This window comes from Papio anubis, unplaced genomic scaffold (genome assembly GCF_008728515.1).
Source record: "Papio anubis isolate 15944 unplaced genomic scaffold, Panubis1.0 scaffold300, whole genome shotgun sequence".
In the NCBI taxonomy this organism is placed as follows: Eukaryota; Metazoa; Chordata; class Mammalia; order Primates; family Cercopithecidae; genus Papio; species Papio anubis.
Window position 1 is genome coordinate 9,872 of NW_022163107.1, and position 9,423 is coordinate 19,294.

Consider the following 9,423-nt stretch of genomic DNA (forward strand, 5'->3'; position numbering starts at 1 on the left):
GTCTGTTCAGAGTTTTAATTTCTTCCTGATTTAATCCTAGGAGGTTGTATGTTTCCAGGAATTTATCCATTTCTTCTGTGTTTTCTAGTTTGTGTGCATAGAGGTGTTTATAATAGTCTGTAATGGTTTCATGTTATTTCTGTGGCATCAGTGATAATATTTCCTTAGTCATTTTTATTGTGTTTAGGAAGATCATTTTTTTTTCTTTAATTAGCAGTCTCTCAATCTTATTTGTTCTTTCAAAAATCAGTTTAATTGGAATTTTGTATAGTTTTTAAAAATCTCCATTTCATTCAGTTCAGCTTTGGTATTTCTTGTCTTCTATCTTTGGAGTTGATTTGCGGTTACATGTCTGGTTCCTCTATATATTGCCAGGTGCAATGGCTCATGCCTGTAATTCCAACACTTTGGGAGGCCAAGGCGGGTGGATTACCTGAGGTCAGGAGTTCAAGACCAGCCTGACCAATATGGTGAAACCTCATCTCACCTAAAAATACAAAAATTAGGTGGACATGGTGGCACACACTTGTAGTCCCAGCTACTCAGGCGGCTGAGACAGGAGAATTGCTTGAACTTGGGAGACAGAGGTTACAGTGAGCTGAGATTGCATCCTTGCACTCCAGCCTGGGCAACAGAGTGATACACTGTCACAAAAATAAATAAATAAATAAATAAATAAATAAATAAATAAATAAATAAAAAGATGCAATATCAGGTTGTTAATTTGATATCTTTCTAACTTTTTAATGTGGGTGTTTAGCACTGTAAACATTCCCTTTAACACTTGTTTTAGCAGTTTCCCAGTGATTTAGGTATGTTGTATATTTGTCTCTATTAGTTTCACATAATTTCTTGATTTTATCCTTAATTTTATTCTTTACCCAAAAGTCATCCAGGAGCAGCTTATTTAGTTTTTATTAAATTGTATGTTTTTGAGAGATCTTCTTGGTATTGATTTCTGTTTTTATTGCACTCTGTTCTGATAGTATGGTTGGTATGATTTTGATTCTTTAGAATATGCTGAGAATTGCCTTATGGCCAAGCATGTGGTGGTCAGTTGTAGAGTATGTGTGATGTGCAGATAGTGTATCCTGTTTTTACTGACTGGAGTGTTCTGTAGATGACTGTTAGGTCCATTTGGTTAAGTGTCAAGTTTAAGTGCTAAATACCTTTGTGAGTATTCTGCCTTGGTAAATTGTCCAGTACTTTCAGTGGGGTTTTAAAGTCTCACAGTATTATTGTGTGGTTATCTAAGTCTCTTCATAAGTCTCTAGGAACTTGTGTTATGAATCTGGGTGCTCCAGTTTTGGGTATACATATATTTAGGATAGTTAAGTCTTCTCAGTGAATTGAACCTCTTATTATTATGAAATGCCCTTCTTTATCTTTTTTGATCATTGTTAATTTAAAGTCTCTTTTGTCTGAAATAAGAATAGTAACTCCACTCCTGCTCTTTTTTGTTTTGTATTTGCTTGATAAATCTTTTTTTTTTTTTCATTATACTTTAAGTTCTAGGGTACATGTGCACAACGTGCAGGTTTGTTACATATGTATACATGTGTCATGTTGGTGTGCTGCATCCATTAATTCATCATTTACATTAGGTATATCTCCTAATGCTAACCCTCCCCCCTGCCCCCTCCCCACAATAGGCCCCAATGTGTGATGTTCCCCTTCCTGTGTCCAAGTGATCTCATTGTTCAATTTCCACCTATGAGTGAGAACTTGTGGTGTTTGGTTTTCTGTTCTTGTGATAGTTTGCTGAGAATTATGATTTCCGGCTGCATCCATGTCCCTACAAAGGGCATGAACTCATCCTTTTTTATGGCTGCATAGTATTCCATGGTGTACATGTGCCACATTTTGTTAATCCAGTTTGTCACTGATGGACATTTGGGTTGATTCCAAGTCTTTGCTACTGTGAATAGTGCTACAATAAACATACGTGTGCATGTGTCTTTATAGCAGCATGATTTACAATCCTTTGGGTATATACCCAGTAGTGGGATGGCTAGGTCAAATGGTATTTTAGTTCTAGATCCTTGAGGAATCGCCACACTGTTTTCCACAATGATTGAACTAGTTTACAGTCCCACCAGCAGTGTAAAAGTGTTCCTATTTCTCCACATCCTCTCCAGCACCTGCTGTTTCCTGAGTTTTTAATGATTGCCATTCTAACTGGTGTGAGATGGTATCTCATTGTAGTTTTGTTTTGCATTTCTCTGATGGCGAGTGATGATGAGCATTTTTTCATGTGTCTGTTGGCTGTATGCATGTCTTCTTTTGAGAAGTGTCTGTTCATATCCTTTGCCCACTATTTGATGGCATTGTTTGTTTTTATCCTTGTAAATTTGATTGAGTTCTTTGTAGGTTCTGGATATTAGCCCTTTGTCAGATGAGTAGATTGCAAAAATTTTCTCCCATTCTGTAGGTTGCCTGTTCACTCTGATGGTAGTTTCTTTTGCTGTGCAGAAACTCAAGTTTAATTAGATCCATTTGTCAGTTTTGGCTTTTGTTGTCCTTGCTTTTGGTGTTTTAGACATGAAGTCCTTGCTCATGCCTATGTCCTGAATGGTATTACCTAGGTTTTCTTCTAGGGTTTTTATGGTTTTAGTTCTGACATTTAAGTCTCTAATCCATCTTGAATTAATTTTCATATAAGGAGTAAGGAAAGGATCCAGTTTCAGCTTTCTACTTATGGCTAGCCAATTTTCCCAGCACCATTTATTAAATAGGGAATCCTTTCCCCATTTCTTGTTTTTGTCAGGTTTGTCAAAGATCAGATGGCTGTAGATGTGTGATATTATTTCTGAGGGCTCTGTTCTGTTCCATTGGTCTATATCTCTGTTTTGGTACCAGTGCCATGCTGTTTTGGTTACTGTAGCCTTGTAGTATAGTTTGAAGTCAGGTAGCGTGTTGCCTCCAGCTTTGTTCTTTTGGCTTAGAATTGTCTTGGCAATGTGGGGTCTTTTTTGGTTCCATATGAACTTTAAAGCAGTTTTTTCCAATTCTGTGAAGAAGGTCATTGTTAGCTTAATGGGGATGGCATTGAATGTATAAATTACCTTGGGCAGTATGGCCATTTTCACAATGTTGATTCTTCCTATCCATGAGCATGGTATGTTCTTCCATTTGTTTGTGTCCTCTTTTATTTCACTGAGCAGTGGTTTGTAGTTCTCCTTGAAGAAGTCCTTTATTGCATCTATTTGATTCTTCTCTCTTTTCTTCTTTATTAGTCTTGCTAGCGGTCTGTCCATTTTGTTGATCTTTTCAAAAAACCATCTCCTAGATTCATTGATTTTTCGGAGGATTTTTTGTGTCCCTATCTCCTTCAGTTCTGCTCTGATCTTAGTTATTTCTTGCCTTCTGCTAGCTTTTGAATGTGTTTGCTCTTGCTTCTCTAGTTCTTTTAATTGTGATGTTAGGGTGTCAATTTTAGATCTTCCCTGCTTTCTCTTGTGGGCATTTAGTGCTATAAATTTCCCTCTACACTCTGCTTTAAATGTGTCCCAGAGATTCTGGTGTGTTGTATCTTTGTTCTCATTGGTTTCAAAGAACATTTTTATTTCTGCCTTCATTTCTTTGTGCACCCAGTAGTCATTCAGGAGCAGGTTGTTCAGTTTCCCTGTAGTTGAGCGGTTTTGGTTGAGTTTCTTAGTCCTGAGTTCTAGTTTGATTGCACTGTGGTCTGAGAGACAGATTGTTATAATTTCTGATTTTTAACATTTGCTGAGGAGTGCTTTACTTCCATCTATGTGGTCAAGTTTGGAATAAGTGCATTGTGGTGCTGAGAAGAATGTGTACTCTGTTGCTTTGGGATGGAGAGTTCTGTAGATGCCTATTAGGTCCTCTTAGTACAGAGTTGAGTTAAATTCCTGGATGTCCTTGTTAACTTTCTGTCTCGTTGATCTGTTTAATGTTGACAGTGGGGTGTTAAAGTCTCCCATTGTTATTGTATGGGAGTCTAAGTCTCTTTGTAAGTCTCTAAGGACTTGCTTTATGAATCTGAGTGCTCCTGTATTGGGTGCATTTATATTTAGGATAGTTAGCTCTTCCTGATGAATTGATCCCTTTACCATTATGTAATGGCCTTCTTTGTCTCTTTTGATCTTTGATGGTTTAAAGTCTGTTTTATCAGAGACTGGGATTGCAATCCCTGCTTTTTTTTTGTTTTCCATTTGCTTGGTAGATCTTCCTCCATCCCTTTATTTTGAGCCTATGTGTGTCTCTGCATGTGAGATGGGTCTCCTGAATACAGCAAACTGATGGGTCTTGACTCTTTATCCAGTTTGCCAGCCTGTGTCTTTTAATTGGACCATTTCGTCCATTTACATTTAAGGTTAATATTGCTGTGTGTGAACCTGATCCTGTCATTATGATATTAACTGATTATTTTGCTCATTAGTTGATGCAGTTTCTTCCTAGCATCGATAGTCTTTACATTTTGGCATGTTTTTGCAATGACTGGTACCGGTTGTTCCTTTCCACGTTTAGTGCTTCCTGAATCTCTTGTAGAGCAGCCCTGGTTGGTGGTGACAAAATCTCTAAGCATTTGCTTGTCTGTAAAGGATTTTATTTCTCCTTCACTGATGAAGCTTAGTTTGGCTGGATATGAAATTCTGGGTTGAAAATTCTTTTCTTTAAGAATGTTGAATATTGGACCCCACTCTCTTCTGGCTTGTAGAGTTTCTGCTGAGATAGCTGCTGTTAGTCTGATGGGCTTCCCTTTGTGGGTAACCCGACCTTTCTCTCTGGCTGCCCTTAACATTTTTTCCTTCATTTCAACTTTGGTGAACCTGACAGTTATGTGTCTTGGAGTCACTGTTCTCAAGGAGTATCTTTGTGGCGTTCTCTGCATCTCCTGAATTTGAATGTTGGCCTGCTATGTTACGTTGGGGAAGTTCTGGATGATATCCTGCAGTGTGTTTTCCAGCTTGGTTCCATTTTCCCCGTCACTTTCAGGCACACCAATCAGACAAAGATTTGGTCTTTTCACATAATCCCATATTTCTTGGAAACTTTGTTCATTTCTTTTTACTCTTTTTTCTCTAAACTTCTCGCTTCATTTCATTCATTTGATCTTCAATCACTGATACTGTTTCTTCCAGTTGATCAAGTTGGTTACTGAAGCTTGTGCATTTTTCACATAGTTCTTGTATCATGGTTTTCATCTCTATCAGTTCTTTTAAGGTCTTCTCTGCATTGATTATTCTAGTTATCCATTCATCCATTCTTTTTGTCAATGTTTTTAGTTTCTTTGTGCTGGTTACATAGTTTCTCCTTTAGCTCTGAGAAGTTTTATTGAGTGAAGCCTTCTTCTCTAAACTTGTCAAAGTCATTCTCTGTCCAGCTTTTTTCCTTTGCTGGTGATGAGCTGTGTTCCTTTGGAGGGGGGAGATGCGCTCTGAGTTTTTGAATTTTTTGAATTTCCAGCTTTTCTGCCCCGCTTCTTCCCCATCTTTGTGGTTTTATCTGCCTTCGGTCTTTTGATGCTGGTGACGTACTGATGGGGTTTTGGTGTGGGTGTCCTTTCTGTTTGTTAGTTTTCCTTCTAACAGTCAGGACCCTCAGCTGTAGGTCTGTTGGAGATTGCTTGCGGTCCACTCCAGACCCTGTTTTCCTGGGTATCAGCAGTGGAGGCTGCAGAAGATAGAATATTGCTGAACAGCAAGTGTTGCTGTCTGATTCTTGCTCTGGAAGCTTCGTCTCAGGTGTGTACCCCGCCATGTGAGGTGTGAGATGTCGGTCTGCAACTAGTGGAGGATGTCTCCCAGTTAGGCTACTCAGGGGTCAGGGACCCACTTGAGCAGGCAGTCTGTCCATTCTCAGATCTCAACCTCCATGCTGGGAGAACCACTGTTATCTTCAAAGGTGTCAGACAGGGACTTTTACATCTGCAGAGGTTTCTGCTGCTTTTTGTTTAGCTATGCCCTGTCCCCAGAGATGGAGTCTACAGAGGCAGTCAGGCCTCCTTGAGCTGTGGTGGGCTCCACCCAATTCGAGCTTCCTGGCTGCTTTGTTTACCTACTTAAGCCTCAGCAATGGCGAGCACCCCTCCCCCAGCCTTGCTGCCACCTTGCAGTTAGATCTGAGACTGCTGTGCTAGCAATGAGGGAGGCTCCGTGGGCATGGGACCCTCTGGGCCAGGTGTGGGATATAATCTCCTGATGTGCATTTGCTAAGACCCTTGGTAAAGCACAGTATTAGGTTGGGAGTTACCCAATTTTCCAGGTGTTGTGTGTCTCAATTTCTCTTGGCTAGGAAAAGGAATTCCCTTCCCCCTTGCTCTTCCCCGGTGAGGCGATGATGCCTTGCCCTGCTTCAGCTCTCGCTGGTCAGGCTGCACCTGTGGACCAGCATTGACTGTCCGACACACCCCAGTGAGATGAACCTGGTACCTCAGTTGAAAATGCAGAAATCACTCGTCTTCTGTGTCACTCACATTGGGCGCTGGAGGCTGGAGCTCTTCCTATTCCTGCTCGATAAATCTTTCTCCATTTCTTTTCTCTGAGCCTGTGCATTTCCTTGCATGTGAGATGGGTCTCTTGAAGACAGCATACAGTTGGGTCTTTGTTCTTCATTTAAGTTGTAAATCTGTGCCTTTTCAGTGGGGGATTTAGTCCATTCTTTTTCAAGGTTAATATTGGTATGTGCGGATTTGATCTTGACATTGTGTTGTTAGCTGTTTGTAAAGTAAACTTGAGTGTGTATTTACATTATATTATGTATATCACAAATATATGTTTCTTTATTTGTTCTCTTTTTCAAGTTGGTATTTCTCTGGAAAAATAACTTAGTTTATGCATATTTGCAGAATTTTGCCAATAGTCGTGCACTACAAATGATATTTGATATTTAGTCAGAGATGGACTGCATGCACTATGGTGGTCTATAGGATTATAATGGAGTTTTTTTTTTTTTTTCTTTTTTTGAGACAGAAACTCATTCTGTCACCCAAGGAGTAGCTGGGATTATAGGCACGTGCCACCATGCCCACCTAATTTTTGTATTTTTAGTAGTGATAGGATTTCACCATGTTTGCCAGGCTGGTCTCGAATTCCTGACCTCAAGTGATCCATCTGCCTCAGCCTCCCAAAGAGCTGGGATTATAGGCATGAGTCACCAGGCCCAACCAGAGCTTTTATAATGTACTTTTACTGTATCTTTCCTACATTTAGATACAGGAACACCATTGAACTCCTGTTGCCTACAGTATTCAGTACAGTAACATGCTACACAGGTGTGTACCCTAGGAACTATAAGCTATACCATATGGCCTAGATGTGTAGAAGGCTATACCATCTAGGTTTGTGTAAGTGCATTCTAGGATATTTGCACAAGAACAAGAGCTCCTAACAACACATTTCTCAGAAGGTATCTGTTGTTAAGTAATACATGGACACTAGTGAGATTAAACTGACTAGTATTAAACATGCAGTGCTGTGCTCATAAACTGAGATAATGGCATGGCTGGATGCCTGCACATTTGCAGCATTCGCAGCAGTCATATTTGCTGGCAGGATTAGAGAATGGCAAGTATGTTAACAAACTCAGTGGAGTCATTAACTTGGGAATGGTTGCAAAAGGCAGCAAGATGAGAGAAACAGTATAAATTACCTTTTAAAATTTAGCATTCTGAAAAAAAGGCAGTTTTGAAAACCATAAATAACATATTTAGAATTGGGAAGAAATCCTTGGTTAGTATACTTAACAAAATAAATAAAGGAAAATAAGCTGAAAAGTAGGAAAAACACACTTTTATTTATATTTGAAGGGATATCCACTGTAATCAGTAATACAGGAGAATCAGTAATACAAGAGAATTTGCAGGTCTTACAGAATATGCTAAAACTGTGAACATGGAGATCCAAGAAATGTAATTAATGGCAAAGTGATTCTTTTAGCTAGTTGGCATTAGTGACCCATTAATGGTGGGAAATCAAATTTTTTGTGCTTCTCAGTGTTTGTTATGGAATTATTTTGAGCTGTAAATATTATTTCTCCAGTTCCTATGCCATAAAACACACATATATCTTAATTAAATCACTTGGGGCAAGTGCATTTCTTATGGAACCATATTCTATGTTACATCAAATTTTCCATCAGAGAAAAAAGTTTATAAACTAGTTTATGAACATTAAGGTTGATAAAGTGTACTAGACTTAGTATTGTGTTGACAGAAATCTAATAGTTCATTACTTCAGTACTAACTTCTGCTTTTACCAATGAAGAGTCTATCATCAACTTTTACTTTCCTTAGTATCATATCCAAATTAGCTGAGATAAATGGATAGAAGTGTATAATTAGTACCTTTATTGTGTGTGTGTGTTAGGTTGAATTTCTTGGAAACACAATACCTAGATTACAAACCTGAACATGTACCTCTGAAACTAAATTCAAAAACAAAAATCCATAAGCATTAGCAAGTATCCATTGCAATACTTTAGAAAAATCTAATAATTTATTGTGGAAACAGGGTATCTTCTCCTAACTATAACTCTGATCTGATTTATGAGCAATTGTACCATATCATATATATCACATATATCATATGTGACAGTTAATTTTATGTGTCAGCTTGGCTAGGTTATAGTACCAATATATTTGGCCAAACACTACCAGTCTAGATATTGCTGTGAAGATTTTTTTAGATACAGTAAACAGTTAAATCAGTAGACTTGGAGTAAAGCAGATTACCTTCCATAATGTGGTAGGCATCATTCAATTGGCTGAAGGCTGTAGGTCCCCAGAGGAAGAGGAAATTCTGCCTCCAGACTCAAGCTGCAGCATCAGCTCTTTCCTACGTCTTTAGCCTGCTGACTTGCCCTGAAAATCTCAGACTTAGACTTGCTAACTTTTTGCACTGAGTCACAACACATGAGCCAATTCATTAAAGTAAATATTGACGTAAATCTTGATAGGTGTGTGTGTTAGGTGTGCGTGTGTATACACATACATGCATACATACGTGTATGTGTGTGTATATATATATTAGCTTTTTTTTGGTGTTTATGTTGCTGAAAGATCTTTATGCTTCTTAAATCTGTGACTTAATGTGTTTTAACAGTTTCAAAAAATTATCTCTTCACATATTTCTTTTAGCCATAAAACATCTGTTAAAGGGCTAAAAGAAATAAAATTTTAAACATATTTGCATCCCAAACGCACACAGAAATGCTAGTAACAAACTATAGAAATGATCCCTGAAAGTATAATCTTGAAATACTAAGAGTTCTTCAGAGATACATGTCTAGGTGGAGGGAAGGGAAGGAAAAATCAAAAGTACTAAATCTAAAAGAAGGTCATGAAAGAGAGCAAAAGGAACACAGAAAAGGTAGTCAATAGAAAACGATAATAAAGAGTTCATTTAAATCCATTGTGGAAAACAAAATGATGGAAAAAGATATATCAGGCAAAAGCTA

At 38.3% G+C, this 9,423-nt stretch overlaps 1 pseudogene; it reads right to left on the bottom strand.

Annotated features, from left to right (window-relative positions):
- Window positions 1-9,081: 9,081 nt before the first annotated feature.
- Window positions 9,082-9,220, bottom strand: LOC116272995 (annotated as a pseudogene).
- Between the last annotated feature and the right edge of the window lie 203 nt (window positions 9,221-9,423).